We start from the raw sequence: 10,086 nt of genomic DNA on the forward strand, positions 1-10,086 counted from the left end.
CATAGAAGAAGATATACTTTATCAATCCTGTGAGGGGAAACTTTTTTTTACACTCTGTTGTTGAACATGCTACACACACAGAGGCTGAAACACACACACATGCACAAACATGATCCTGTGGACATGCACTGATGGAGGGATGTCAGTGTGTGACATACTTACTCAAGGGCGCTTCGACAGTGCTCAGCAAGTGACTTGATCCGCACTGGGACTTGAACCGGCGACCCTCGGGTTCAGACTGAGCTATGTAATCCTCATGTAAGATCCAAACTTCTCTGAGACTTACTTTTTTACTGCAGTGGGGCTTTTTTTTTCTCAATGCTGCAGAGGGAGAATTAAAATTTCAATCGTCTATTTGAAGGCACATTTCATAATTGTAAGAGCAAACTCTTAAATAATCAGAAAGTCAATCATTTCAAATAAAAAACAAAGACACATTTGAGGTCTGTAGGTCTGTTTTTGAATTAGGATTTTAATTTATCTTATATGTCTTTATTTAGTTATGTAGTATTAAACCTTGTTTCTTCAGTTTGAATTCATTACAATGTTTCTTCAGTTCTGCAGTTACTTTTGTTATTTTTACTGAGTCCTTTAATGTCGGTCATATTTTCTAAACTTGTGCATGGATTGTGGATTGTAAAGTGCTTTTGTTGTGTTAAACTCATTTTCTGTAAAAAAAACAAACACTAGATGTGCCCTAATGAAAGGATTAGAGTGCTCTGTGAAGAAACTCCTCATATGACTCACTCTCACGTGCTACTGATCAGTTACATAACCTACGACACAGCCGTAGTTGCAGACCAACCTCCAGTGTCCTGCAGTTTGTCGAGAGTATACTGTAGCTTGAGGCTGGCTGCAGGAACCCTGGAAGTCACATACACACCCCATTTAAAAAAGCCAGTTTTTATACAGCAGAAATTAACATGTTTACAGCCTGGTGCAAAAAAAACAATATTGGTCTGATGGGGGGATTTTGTTTCCATGAAGGATATGTGTTATCCATAGGCACGTAGCTGACATCATTGACAAGCGGGTGCAATGTCACAGTGTATCAGTAGGCTTAAAACCCACCTCAGCTCCAGCTCAGTTCAGATGTTTGATTGAAGTCGATCTGCTGAAATTTGCTGCAGAGATTTCCTGAAGAAAAAAGCTTTTTTCATGTTATATCTTTAAACGGAGGATTGGCTGAAGTGCTCTGAGGAGTTGCTTTTCCTTTTGGAGCCCTGCATGCAGACTTTTATTCAGCTCTTCAACATGTCTATGTGTAAACGATGTCAGCCTCTTCTTACTGAGGACAGGCGGGTCGCTCAAGGTGTTCACAGGTGTCACTTCAGTTTCCAGGGAATGTGTTGTTTGTGAGGATGGTTAGTCCTGAATCATGGCGACAGGTGTCTCACCTCACCTGGACATGCTTTTCATTGTGATGATCCAGATGATCACGGTGTCCTTAGAAAACTTGTTGAAAGAGTTGTAACCGTGTTCCTGACCACACGGTCATGTGTTACAGGGAGTTCCGCAGGGATCTGGTTCACTGCTCTGCATGATCTATGCTGAAATAAAAGTGATCTGTAACAACATCCTTTAAATGTCAGTTTGCACATAACTGCAACAACACATCACCGCTGTGTCTGTTCATTAAATTGTACTACGTTGAGACGATGTGTTCTGAGGCCGGGGCCCCCCACTGTGCGACAGTGGGGGGCCCCGGCCTAGCACAGTTATTTTGGGGGGGGGTCCCGAGCTGAACCCCTGCTGTGTCAACCTCCTTTTAAGAAAAAATATGATTTATTGACAATATTGGGGCAGAAGAACTACACTAGCCCCCGATCATAGAGTGTCACAGCGATGCCTCTGATTGGTGGAACTCACTGTTGCCATGGCTTCCAGCCCCCATGCGCCGTATGCAAACGTATGGTTACGCTAGCAGGCAAGCTAGTTAATTAGCTAACCTGAAATGTAAAAATTAACCTTGTTGCGCTAAAGTGAATGTCACTTATATATTCACACAACACAAACTACAACACAGTAAAACACTTAAAGGTACAAACTGTATAACAAAGACTAAAAGGTACATTCACATTCACAGCTCATTTACATATTTAAAGGTACAGACACAGAAACAGCCTGTTCTGAGCAGGGCTGAAATAGAGGGGTTTATAGACATGATCAAATACAGGATCAGGGTGGATTTAGAACAAGAAACTTCACACACATGTTTTAGGGAGCTCTGAGACTTATTTAAACTTTTTGAAAAAAGAGGATAACATGTGACCTTGTTATGAAGACCAGATGTCTGGCTTTACTTTTAAATTTTCATGTTGTTCATGGATTCTTTCATTCCTTGAGTCCTTGATATATCTCTATAAATAAAAATATCCATCAATGTCATCATCCTATATGAGAACAGTCGACATTCAGATGGAGTCAATTACGAAAGATTATTTAATTAAGACACAATAGAATAATAATCAAAATATGACAATGGATTCTTTGTAATGCGACTCTCTTGAGAGGCTATAATTTAAATGGTGTTACACTACATCATATTCGTGTATAGTCGTGACAAATCGCTCACAAGTAGGAGAGAGCGTGCAGCTGTGAATTTAATCAGGTCACTGAAACTACCAGGTCACGCACGTTTACCGGTCAAGCCTGAACTCAACAGGTCAGCTTCTTTTTTTGTGTCAGCCACGGTCACTCAAACAAAAGCAACACATACAGACATAATTGAAGCAATTAAATCTCATTGTAATCTCAAGAACCAATACGGGAAGTCATGTCCTCAGGATTAGTGTGAGATGATGGAAGTGTCGGTATAGATTAGCAGATATTTCTTAAATCAATACAACATGACTGCACCAGCTACCTGATTTATACTGTTGTATCTTAATGAAAAAACAACCAGCTCGGATAAAGCCATATCACTTTGGAAAGACTTCAATCAATCAATCTTTATTTATGCAATTCAAAGTGCTTTACAGTGACTGAAAAAGAAACATAAAATAGTGACAAAGGAGGGATGAATACAAATGGATTTAGAAGTAGAGAAGTAGAGACTAATGCACACTAATAGAAAATATATATTTTTTTATTGATACAGAGTATTTTATAAATGTGCAAATACAAACTTTATCATGAATCCCTGTAGCTCACTGCTGGGACATGCCACTTTAAATTTGGAGATTAGCTCTGCGAGCGAGTCCAGTTAAAGGTCATATTAAATAAGTGCTTCTGAAGCACAAAAGAACAAAAGAACTTAAACAATATGCTTCATTCATTTCCAGCTATACCGTTCTTCTGTTTGTGTTGTTCATGCCAACACCCAGCTTCACTAGGCGTATTCACGGACGGGCACATAGCTCCCATAACTTGACTGGATTGAGGACATTCACGGAGATGAGTCAGTTTTGTTTGTTATTATTACTCATCCTTCTATGTGCTTGTTTTGCTTATCTTACAGTTAAGCAGAAAAAGTTAGAGGTGGTGAAGGTGTTACTGCAGTTCATTCATCCTCAAACTCTCTACACATGTTGTGATGTGTGTAGCTGCCCTCTTGACCCCGGTCACCGGTCTGAAGGAGGTCTTGATCTCGATTTGTTAACTACCTGGTTAAAGGCTTTATATGTGATTTTTTGATCCAGCAGGTGTCGCCCTTGAGCACCAGCATGAAACCAAAACAACTCGCGCTGCATTGTTGTGTTAGCATGCTAATGCTAGCGATCTTTATTATGCTGGTATCTTCACACTGCATGTAAATTTACCTGAAATGAGCGTGATCTAGAAACACAGTTAAGCAGTGAGTACAGTATGTTATTCTTCTTTTCTCTAGTCCCTCAATTAAACAACTTTTATACTCGAGGGGAGGAGTCAGCCAGCTGTCCTGGCGATGTAAACAAAGTGAAGATAGGACTCTGAAAACTCTGAAAACATCACAGACAGTGGGACTCGGGTGTTACACCCATTGTAGACAGTCATGACTCACAGAGTTATTTTCAGAGGCTGTATTTATGTGTAACATGTTGCACATTCTGCCTTTAAAAAACTCCCGGACAGTTCAGTTGACAAGTCAGTCTATAACCACACTTGTAGCTTTAAATCTGTTTTATTCATTGTTGTATTTGTTGCTGGGTTTGTCTTTATCCTTCTTCCTGTAATATCCACCTTGTGACATCAATCATCCGCGGTTAAGGTAATGTCGTAACGTTTTATCTTCAGGAATTTCTTTATGTTCTTTCAAAATAAAGCGTAAAGTACACTCATCTTAAGACTGTACAACATTTGAAAATAACAGCTTAAAAAAACAGTTTTTAAAGGCAAAATAATGGAATTTTAAACATGCGATTGATTAATCACGATTAACTTTTAAAATGTAGCGATTAAGCGCAAATAAAAATGTAATCGTTTGACATCCATGGTAAATGTTTTACAGATTGTTCGATAAAGTTTTCATGTATTTTTACCTTTTCCATACTTATTGTTCTACGATGAAATAACTTTTCTTACTCCACCTTTCTTTGACTCTTGCTCTGCATTTTTGTGTTTTTTTTCTGTCCTTTCAGAGCCATTACCCATAAAGCACTGTGGTTGCACACTGAGGTTTAAGCTGTTGTAAAGTCAAAAGGTTAAGATCTGCATTCTTAGCATTGATTCGGACACTTCCTGTCTACATTTCCAAACTGTAATGAATTAAAAAATGTTTAGTAAAATGTCATGTTTTCAGCTGGAGGTCACTATATGCAGACTGTCTTAGGTTTCATTAAAATGTTCTGAACAGGATCTTTTAGAGTCAAATGCTTCCTTTTCTGTGTAATCTCAGCCAGAGTTAGCTTTAAGTCCTTGAAGCTTTAAGAACAAACTTGCACTTATTGGCAGAGATGGAAAGGAATTTCTTTGTAGAAGAAGCCAGATGGGGTCAAAATATGAGGAAACACTACACACACTATCAGATTTTCCAATTCCACCTGCGTTTGACCTTAAAGACGTGTCGAGATAAGACAAAAGAGGCAGAAGCTGTGACGACGGTGGAAATTACCAACAGGTTTCGCTCATGGGTGGATACACACATACACACATACACACGCTTACACCTGCACAAAATCAAACACCCAACATTGTTTGCATCATAATTACTATGATGATAGACAGCAAGGTTTCAGGTTTGGGATTTGATTTTCATTTTGTATTTTCTCTTTATTTAAGTTTTTATATATTTTAGTGTTAGTTGTAGGTTTCTTTTGTTTCTGTATCATAAATAAAAGACAAAGATATCAAGCAACTTCTTAAAAAATTGTGCAACTAAGAGAGAAAAGTTTAAACGACTTCTCTTCCAAAGTTGAATCTGAGGTGCCTGAGATATCTCAGTATGCTGGTGTCAAAGAAGAACAAATAAAGATGAGATAAAACTTTATTGAAATGTTGTTGTTACAACAGCTCAAAAAAACAGGAATATAACTTGCAAAAAGTAAAAAAGCAAATATATATCCAGTATGAATTAAATAAAGGAAGTATAATACAATAAAAATAATAATAATACTAGGCATATACACTGTGCTCCAATGACAGCTGGGATCCTGTGACCCCGATTTGGTAAAGGATAGGTGTATACACTACGTACACTTTCACTTGCGTGTTTCTCTATTGATTTAGATGATAAAGGTATCTTACTATCTGATCAGACATTAAGGAAACATGCTATGTTGAAGTGCTGGCTTCTCTGACAACAATGCAGCAGTCAGTATGTCCTCCTTCTAACTTTAGATTCTGGTCCTGAATGCTCTGGATTTGTTTGGACCAGAGAAGGTAGGCGCTTTTAAAGCAACCCTCCCACATGGCCGTTTTGGACGCCCCTCAGTTTGTCAAATATGAGAGCAGTTATCAGGTCAACAGGTGTTGCAGCGATGGAAGCGGGTCAAGAGAAGTGGTTCAGATAGAAGTGACTGTACCCGACCTAAAAAGCCTCTGCATGTTTCTAATAAGCTCCACGAGCAGAAACGTGCTCAAACTAGGATCAATATTGGAGATGCTTTTGAAAAATGGAGAGAGGTTAGAACACAGAAAGGTTTACAGACCCATGCAGAGCTGGATAAACACTAAAGCTTCAGTTTCACATTCTTCCTTTAGAAGATAAAAAAGGTTTGAAGGGAAGTGAAAATATATCTTCCATCCCTGGTGACACAGATTTAGAGTACACAGAGTCTGCATTATGCTACACGTTAGCTACATTATCCCAGTTTACAATCATAACTCACGGGCCAGAACAAATATACATGACCTTGCAGTTTTTTTTGTGGGTCCCATTTTGAACACTGGGTGCTAACTTGTGTATCTGGAACGTGTCATGTCACCGCCAGAGGCCTTTCTCACTTCTGTACGTGGTTGTTTTTCTTGCCATCTTTACCCTTCAACTTATTGAGGTGTGACCGTCAGATGTGTAGGTGAAAGTTCTTATGGAATCCTTAAAGGGTGGGGTTCATTTTTTTTTTGAAGTGGGGTTGCATGAGGTAGCTACTTGGTAATACTGTTACCTAATAGTGACTATTATCCTCTGGAGATGCCGGTCAGCACGACCCCTTTAATGAGAAGACGGTCAAAGCTGCAGGACTGTTATTAACATGTTATTTAGCTTAATTTAAGAAGGTCCAGAGTGCAGTGGTTAGTGCTAGTGTTGTAGTACCGGTACTCAAAATCTGTCTTGGTCTCAAGACCGGTCTCGAAACCACTTTTTGAAGGTGTCCACTCGGAATCAAAAGAACTTTTACTCTGTCTTGTCTCGGTCTCACACTGGGCAGACTCTGGATTTTAAATCAATACCAGTCAAGACCACCACTGATAGGTCACTTTTCCACGTCATCACTCGTCTTTCTTTAAGAACAAATAACTTCAATACATTTGTTGTCTGATTTTTATCCCTCGGTTAAGGCCGCAAAATTCCCGATGTTACGTTCTTAGTGAGTGATTTTTTAATTGATATTTATGGTCTTAGTCTTGACTCGGTCTCGATCCCTAAATGTCTCGGTTTCGGAGCACTCTGAATGTCTTTGTCTCGGTTAGCGTGGTCTTGACTACAACACTAGTTAGTGCACATGAATCATGTACGATTGGGCGGTCGAGGTGGAATCTGACCTGCAGCTCGTTTCCCACATGACTTTCCCCTCTCTCTCTCTTCCACTATCCTTTCTCTACAATAAAAGCCCAAAAAGCCCAAAAATAAATCTTAGGAAACAATACAGTCAGCCCACAGTTCAATACATAACTTGGTTATCTATTTGGTGCTAATGGCTGTTTTTTTTTTTGTTGCCTAAAACTCCATTCATAGGAGTTTAATGCAAGTCTTAAGGCCCTGACACACCAAGGAGATCGTCGGCCGTCGCCATAGTTTTTGCGGTGTGCATTATTTTGTAGAAGTAGTCTGTCTGAGAAACTCCTAAGTTTTTCCATTAGAGAAGACGACACCTATGAAACAATGTCTGCAGAGAGTAATTTTCCACCGTTTTTCCTTTCTTGTCATTATCCTCGACACTGAAACAGAAATGTCCCCGCAGCAATGGAAAAGAGCGTCGTTTCCTCATACTGCAGCCTTCCATCAACGCCATGTTTAAGTAATGTATGTAATCTGACACCAGTGCTGTCCGCTTCCTGCAACTTTAGCGCGTACTGATTGGATATTCACTTACAGTAAAGCTTTTCTTCATCCCAGCGCGTGAACTCATAGGCACACAGAAACAGAACCAATTCAGCGAGAGAAAGCTCGTTGTACACAAAACTGTAAAAAAAAAAATGTGATTCACAAGTACGTACTGAACCATGGACGCCGCAAAGAACGGTTCAATATTTATATAGAGAATTGTTCCATTCCTAGTAGCCGTCGATGTTAGATAAGATTTTTTAGCGTTTTCTTTCCTGCAAAATGTTTTTCACAGTTTCATGGACGTAACACGCATGCATGGCCCAAAGCCAAAAGGTTATCGTCACCCAAAAGTGGTGAAATAAGTCAAATCTCTCCGTGCCTGGAATCCCTCATTTTGTCCCCCCCCCCCCCCAAAAAAAAAACTGTCCCAGAGAGCGCCCCTACAGGCATGGAGTAGGTACTTCTGTTGAAAAGGCTGAAGTTGCAGCTTTTCTGTATTTACAGTTGTTGTGTTTTGGACTTGTTCATTTTCCGTTAATGCAGTCGTTTTTTTATTTTTGCAGCGCGTTTGTTTTTGTTGAAGTATATTCACATTTTTTTGGGGTGTTTGCATTTGTGCAGCATTTCTGAATATGCTGTGTGTTTCTCTAAATGCCAAAAAAAATAACTCTAACAGAAAAAAAGAAAGCTGGGTGTTGTGAAACGTTTCACCAATTCCTATCACATCCAAATCTCAGAAGCCGATCTGAACAGCTCAGATACATGCCAGGTGAAGTGACTTTTCCAGTTTGACCTGCATGCATTCCTCAGGCTCACACCATTCCCTTAAATAACACAATGTATTTACCCACAGGGCCGATCAGATGTCTGATAACTTCATACTTACCTCTCTGTAACTTCCTCGTTAAAACCCCAACGACAAACATTTGCAGGAATAGTAAGAGGTTCGATGGTTTTAAATGAGCCAAGATAACGTTGTTGGATAATGGGGCTTATCTGTCACTGCAGATATGTTCAGAACTGATGAGCGATTACCTGCAGTTAAAAAAAAATGACAAACAAAAATCCTGAGTTTGAATTGGAAACACATGAATTTCCTTACCATTAATCCACATTAAAGGCACAATCAAGCTTTTTCAGATGCAGCGTGACACATTTTCTAATCAGGATGTGAGTCAAATAACAAGAACATGTTTGACTCAGTGTTTGGATTTTATCCTTCTGGGTGCATGCCGTCAACTTTTTATTATCGTTGTCAAACTTATGTGTCACAGCTGGCACAGAATTACAGAATCACAGCACATTCATGTACGTCAAACATGTCTGAACTTCACCTGAACCAACCTCTCCTTCCACTCCCCACTCATCATTATATTGAATAGTTTCTGCTAATAATATGTCTACACTCCTGCACTTTAACTTCAACGTCAATACTGTCCATTTACAACTCTGTTTTTGCACATTTACATTTAATCTTTCATATTTAAGACTAGTAATGTTTAGTTAAATCCTGGTTGTATATATTCACATTCTTAGTTTTGATATTTTTAGTGCTTATTTACTTTGTATTTAATATTATATTGTGTTTAAATTTGCTAATATTGTGTTTTTTACTCATATTGTGTGTTTGGACAACCTGCTGCTGTAACGACACAATTTCCCAGTTTGGGATCAATAAAGTAATTCTTTTCTATTCTATTCTATATCAATGTCAGGTTTAATAAAACACTCTTTGAACTGCATCGCTCAAATTTTCAGAAAACTTAAAGGGATGCAAACCTACATAAACAAGCAAAGAGTTAAATGTATATATGTATCTAGATTGTTCTTGTAAACAAATCAATTTAAATGTAAAGACGTGCAGAACAAGGTGCTTTAATATTTAAAAGAATACAACGTTCTTTAAATGAAACCTCCGCAAAACCAATTACAACCAGACCAGGACGAACACTAAACAGTACCAAAGTGTCAAAACATTGTGGCATTTTGTAACTCTGACACCTAGAGTTTAAAATAGGAAGAAAGGAAAAGGAGTGAAAATAAAGAGGGTAACTACAGAGGCCCTAAGTGGACTTTTATTTCATCCATACATTTTAATTAATGCATTGTTTTCATTATAACATATATATATATATACAGTATAAGTCATTTCCTGGTTGGTTACTTAAGATCTGGACTCATTTATGTTGTTATCGTGAGACAACAGCGTTGATATCCTGAGATAAGAAGAAACTGAGATAACAAGTCTAATATATTAGTTACAGAAAAAAAGGGGGAAAATAAAATGAATGGATACGTGTCCTCTTAGTGCAGAAGTGTAATGCATACACATTCTGGTTGTTTTTTTAAATTAACGAGAAACCAGTACCTCAAAATCCCAACAGAAGCTCTCATTTCAACCACATATGGGAGCAAACATTGCCAGACTGTTTTAGTTTAACCCCCGTTTTATCTTTGTT

The sequence above is a fragment of the Labrus bergylta genome, chromosome 2 (assembly GCF_963930695.1).
Source record: "Labrus bergylta chromosome 2, fLabBer1.1, whole genome shotgun sequence".
Classification (NCBI taxonomy): domain Eukaryota; kingdom Metazoa; phylum Chordata; class Actinopteri; order Labriformes; family Labridae; genus Labrus; species Labrus bergylta.